Source organism: Budorcas taxicolor, chromosome X (assembly GCF_023091745.1).
Source record: "Budorcas taxicolor isolate Tak-1 chromosome X, Takin1.1, whole genome shotgun sequence".
NCBI lineage: Eukaryota > Metazoa > Chordata > Mammalia > Artiodactyla > Bovidae > Budorcas > Budorcas taxicolor.
This window is the reverse complement of record NC_068935.1, coordinates 61,249,512-61,255,710: the sequence shown is the minus strand read 5'-3', so window position 1 is coordinate 61,255,710 and position 6,199 is coordinate 61,249,512.

Genomic DNA, 6,199 nt, shown 5'->3' with positions numbered 1-6,199 from the left:
GTTTTGTAAATAAGTCCATTTGTATCATAGTTTTAGATCCCACACATAAGTGATCACATATGATATCTTTCTCTGTCCAACTTATTTTTGAAGTTTTTTTTAATTGAAATATAGTTGATGTACACTATTATATAAGTTCCAGGTGTACAATATAGTCATTCACCATTTTGAAAGGTGATGCTCTGCAATTATTATAAAATATTGGCTATATCCACTGTGGTTTACAATATATCCTTGTAGCTTATGTATATTATGCATAGTAGTTTGTACCTCTTAATCCTCTACCCCTATCTTGCCCCTCCCCAGGTCCCTCTCCACACTGGTAGCCACTGGTTTGTTCTCTGTATCTGTGAGTCTGCTTCTGTTTTGTTATATTCACTAGTTTGTTGGGTTTTTGCTCTCCTCCTCTCTTGAACCTGTTCCAGTAAGGATTCTGCCTGCCCCCTCATTGTCTTTATCTCAGTCACAAGTAACCCCCATATTACCGCATTCCTTCTACTTCATGGCTGTGCATCATCTTTTCTTTTCTCTTCCTTGGAGATTTTTCAACAGCCTCTCCAGTGCCAGTATCTGTTGCTTCTTTAGAGACATCAGAGCACTTGGTTTGTAAACTAGTGATATTTTATTGTCCTTGAATGCACAAAATGCTGTCAGCATCTGAGCAAAATACTTGAAATTCTAGTTCCATGTTTATCTCCAGGGTCTGCCACGACTCAGCTGGCATCTTCTCATGTTTAAGGATGGAGGCATTTTCTCTCTCTTTTTTTTTTTTTTCATATCTGACATTTAGCATTTTCAATGCACATCCTTTAAATGTAATATTTGCTCAAGAGCAGTTATTTGTCCTCTTGGTACTATTGTTTTCAGTTTAGTTCAATCGCTCAGTTGTGTCCAACTCTTTGTGACCCCATGGACTGAAGCACGCCAGGCCTCCCTGTCCATCACCAACTCCCGGAGTTTACTCAAACTTATGTCCATCAAGTTGGTGAAGCCATCCAACCATCTCATCCTCTGTCGTCCCCTTCTCCTCCTGCCTTCAATCTTTCCCAGCATCAGGGTCTTTTCAAATGAGTCAGTTCTATGCATCAGGTGGCCAAAGTATTGGAGTTTCAGCTTCATCAGTCCTTCCAATGAACATTCAGGACTGATTTCCTTTAGGATGGGCTGGTTGAATCTCCTTGTAGTCCAAGGGATTCACAAGAGTCTTCTCCAACACCATGGAGTAATAAAATAGTAATTAAGTTTTTCCTTTGTTTTCTCTTCCATTTGAATTCATAGGTTCCAACTCCAATGAGACTCCCTTCCATGATGGCACCTCAATCCATGAGTTACACCCAACCAGGCTTAAGGACCAGCAAGGCTTGTGCTGCACCCACAAGAAATAACGTATGTTTGAACTGTTGTTGTTTTGGCCCTTGGTAGACATGTGCAGGGGCTTCCCAGGTGGTACCAGTGGTAAAGAATCCGCCTGCCAGTGCAGGAGACATAGGAAACATGGGTTTGATCCCTGGGTTGGGAAGATCCTTTGAAGGTGGGAATGGCTACCCATTCCAGTATTCTTGCCTGGAGAATTCCATGGACAGAGGAGCCTGGCAGGCTACAGTCCATAATAAAGTCGCAAAGAGTCAGACATGACTGAAGCGACTTAGCATGCATGCAGACGTGCAGTCACTGGAGGCAAGACCAGTGTTAGAACAGAGTTTTGCAGTCTACTGTGCACTGTTGTTTCTTCATAGAAGGAAAAGGAATTGTCACATTTTCAGCCTTCAATTTCAGCATAACAGTTTCAGCATTCTAACATTTTAAAAAGACAAAACTGTAAAAACCCAATCCTCTACAAAGTTGGGTCGTGAAACCTCAACCAAGTTCCGATGTGTAGTAAGCAAACTTATTCATTCATTCAACACACAACTGAGAGCAGTGGTGAAGAGGTGGGTAGCTCAGTATGAAGGTTTTAGGCACACCTTTCCCAAGGAAGTGATACCTGAGTTGCATGCTCAGACTTAAAAATGGGTAGCCAGTCAAGGGAGTGGGGAAGCGATTGTCCAGACAAGCATATAAACAGATAGGAAAGCCAAAGCACCATAGGAGATCACAGGAGGGAACAATTAATTCAGGGATAAAAGGTTTCAGGGCCTGAATGTGTGGCATTGCTTATAAAATGTTAAGGAGAATTGCGACTAGTGGAGGTATGCATGATAGAAGTTTGACATTAGACATAGAGAAAACAGCCTGAGCACAGAAGTGGAAGCAGGCAGTGGTAACATGGATGAGGTATAGCTAACCTCAGAAGCAAAAGGGAGAGTGTCATGATCCAGGTGTTCAATGCCTCTGAGTATCGTTCTCTAGAAATCTTTACAAGGTTTCTACTTCAGTCTTCAGACCATGCCCTGGGGGTCCCCTGGTTCCTGAAGGTTTTAAGAGGCCTGATAATGCTTCAAGCATCAGATAGTGAGCAGACTGACCTGAGTTTTATGTAAAAAATATTTGTAGTTTATTTTATAACCACAAGGAAAAGTATGTGGGAACAATGAAAGATTTATATATCTGTCTTTAACAGACAAAATCCATGTAGAAGTACCAAAGTGAAAATGATTCCGAATCAGAGGTCAAAACAAATGATGATCTCTCTGCAGCCTGAACTGAATCAGCCACATCTTCCAAGTCAATAAACATTCACTTGGACATTCAGTACCCTTGGGATTCTTCAATTCAGTGTTTTTGAAGTGATGCACTCTCTTGTTTCAATAGTTATCCTGGAAACTTTACCTGTAAAATTATATAAAAAAAAACAACCTAAAGTTAATATCTTAATCTCCTCTATTAAATAACACAAAGACCTTAGAATATTTTTAAACTACAAGGGCATTCCCTCCCAACTTATGGATGATGGTGGCCCAATATATTAGCCCTGTCCCAAATTGAAAGTGTTAGAGAGAAATGTTTTTGTTTACATCTGGAAATGTGTTCACAAATTATTTGTTCACCATCCCTTCTTGCTTTGGAACCATTTCCCTCTTCTTGAAGTACATGTTTTAGAAGTTTATTTAGTGTAGTTATACTGATGATAAACTCAGTTGTTATTGGAAAATGTAGTGCTTCGTACTCATTATTTTAAACTAAATTTTAAATTGATACACACATACAAACTCATTCTTGTTTGAATCTTTTTGTGGACAAATATGGATCTATCTCTTGGGTAAATACCTAGGAGTAGAATGACAGAGTCATTAGGTAGGTGTTTATCTAAAATTAAAACTGCCAGGACTTCCCTGGTGGTCCAGTGGTTAAGAATCTGCCTGCCAATAACAGGGGACGTGGGTTCAATCCCTGGTCAGGGAGCTCAAATCCCACAAGACGCGAGGCAACTAATCCCATTCACCATAACTACAGACGCCCACATGCCACAACCAGAGAAGCCTGCGTACCACAATGAAGACCCTGCACGGCCAAAAAATTAAAACTGCCAAAAGTTGTTCAAAATTACTGTACCACTTTATTCCACCAGCAGTCTATGAGAATTATATTGCTTTGAATTCTGGCCAAAAATGACTGCTGTTAGTATTTTAAATTTTGGCCATTCTGGGGGGTTTGTAAGTAATATTTCACAGTGGTTTAATTTACCCTTCCCTGATGACTAAGCAACTTTTCATATACTTATTGGCCATTACACCATCTCTTTTACTGTGTGAAGCATCCAACTGTCTTTCCCATTTTAATGTTTTCCTTTGATCCCCCCACCCCCCCTTGGTTGTACCACATGGTTTGCAGTATTCTAGTTTCCCAACCAGGGATCAAACCTGTGCTCCCTGCAGTGGAAGTGGAGAGTTCTAACCACTGGACAGCAAGGGAATTCGTAGCTTTTATGTTTAGATCTATGATCCACCTAAACTACATTTTTGAGCTTGGTGACAGATAGGGGTAGAGGTTAATTTTTTCTATATAATTATCCAGTTGTTCTTGAAACATTTGGGGAAAACAAATTCGTTTCACCTTGCACTGTCTTGGAACATTTCTCAAAAACCAACTGACAACATATTTATGGGTTTGTGTTACCTTTTGTTTTGTTCCATGGATCCAAAGATCTATCCTTAGTCCAATAACACACTGTCTTGATTATCACAGTTTCCTGTAGGTCTCAAAATCAGGCAGTATTAGTCTTCTAGGTTTATGCATATTTTTCAAGATTGGTTCAGGTATTCAGGTGTTCTTTGAATTACATAAAACATTCCAATCAACTGATTAATTTCTATGAAGAAGAAAAGGCCTCAGAGAACATGCTGCTTAGGACTACATTGACTCTCTAGTTCAATTTGGAGAAAACAGACATATAGACATTCTAACAATATCTGTCCTTCCCAATCAGGAACATGCTGGAGCTCTCAGGCATTCTTTAACTTCTGTCTTCTGATTTGAGGTTTTGAACAGTTACTAGCACTTTTCAGTATGTAAATAAAGACTACTACCAAGTATTTTATGTTTTTTAATTCTACCATAATGGTATTCTTTAATTTCCTTTTTTAAGTTTTGTCACTACTATATAAAGGCTCTCACTCTGATCCACCACCCCCCTGTTCCAAGGCCTCAAGCCTTGCCACTGTCTCAAGTCCTCAGCCCCTTCACAGTTGTCTTATGCCCTGCCCACTTTCTCCACTCCTGGGATACCAACCATCCCCCCACCCCTCCAACCCCTCCCTTCTTCCCAGTCGTCTAGCCCTTACCCCACCTCTAGTAGCGCCCTCTTTCCCGTCCTCCAAACTCTCCGGGAAACTCTGTCCTTCACCACTCAGTCCAGCTCAAAGCTCTGCCCACTTAGCTTAGCAGCTGAACAACAATTGCCTCCCTCTTTCCTCTTCTTCATCCTGGCCTAGTTCCCTCACTACTGTAGTCCTACTGTATGCCAAGTACTTATTAGGTATTCTGCGCGAAAAGTGAAAGTGTTAGTCGCTCAGTCGTGTCTGCCTCTTTGCAACTCAATGGACTGTAGCCCATAGCCCGCCGGGCTCCTCTGTCCATGGGATTTTCCTGGCAAGAATACTGGAGGGGGTTGCCATTTCCTTCTCCAGGGGATGTTCCTGACCGAGGGATCGAATCTATGCATTGCAGGCAGACTCCTTACGATCTGAACCAGCAGGAAAACCCAGGTAGTCTATATACATAATCTCATTTAGTCTTTACGACAGCCTTGTTGGTACCCATTGCATTTTAATTTTTAAATAACTCAGGTAGTGTCTTCACCTGTGCTCCTTTCCTACCCCGTGCAGGCAAGATAGAGACGTCCGTGTTTCTTAGTTGTGGTTTGGTCACAAAGTCACGTCTGACTCTGTGACCCCATGGACTGTAGCCCACCAGGCTCCTCTGTCCATGGGATTTCCCAGGCAAGCATACTGGAGTGGGTTGCCCTTTCCTTCCCCAGGGGATCTTCCTGACCCAGGGATTGAACCTATGTTTCCTGCATCTCCTGCATTGGCAGGTGGATTCTTTACCCACTGAGCCACCAGGGAAGCCCGAGGCAGGAACCAACACGGTGCTTCGATGTCAGAAAACAGGCGGGTAGTGGTGGATGAGCTTGGGGATTCCTTGGGTCTAGAAACATCGGGAAAGTTCTTAGATTTTGTATTAATATGGACAGTGTGAAGTTTTGAAAACGTTTGAGCTGGTGGTGAGAGTCTGATCAAAGGTGCTTTCGGTAAATTGTGATGCAACGGGCGGGGTATTTATTGGAATCAAGCCACTAGGTCCCCTCGGAAGCAGGCTCAAAACAAGCACCCTTCAGGAGCCAAAAAGCTCGCGAGGATCGTGGGCCCAGAATGTCACCGAGGCCCAAGTCCCGTGGTGGCGTCTAGGTCTCGAGTCTGCTTGAATTCGAGAAGGGATCGGGTAGCTTCGATGGTTCTTCTGGAGAGGCCTGTTCCGGGCTGGCAGTGGAGTCTATTCCGGCTTCTTGCGGGATTGTCCGCATCCTCCAGCCCGCCGCCCCACCCACAAAACCCCCGGAATCCCTTTTCCCAGGACTCGGTATTGGTCCTTCCCGCAGAGCCAGCCTCGCCTCCGCGGCCCTTCCACGCCTGTCACTCACCCGCGCAGCCAATTAGAACCCACAGATCGAGCGACTCTGCCGAGCGGGGGACGGGGCGGGGGGTATTTCCTGTAAGCCAACGAACGCACAGACTCCCAGGCGGGGGGGCGGGCCCGCGAC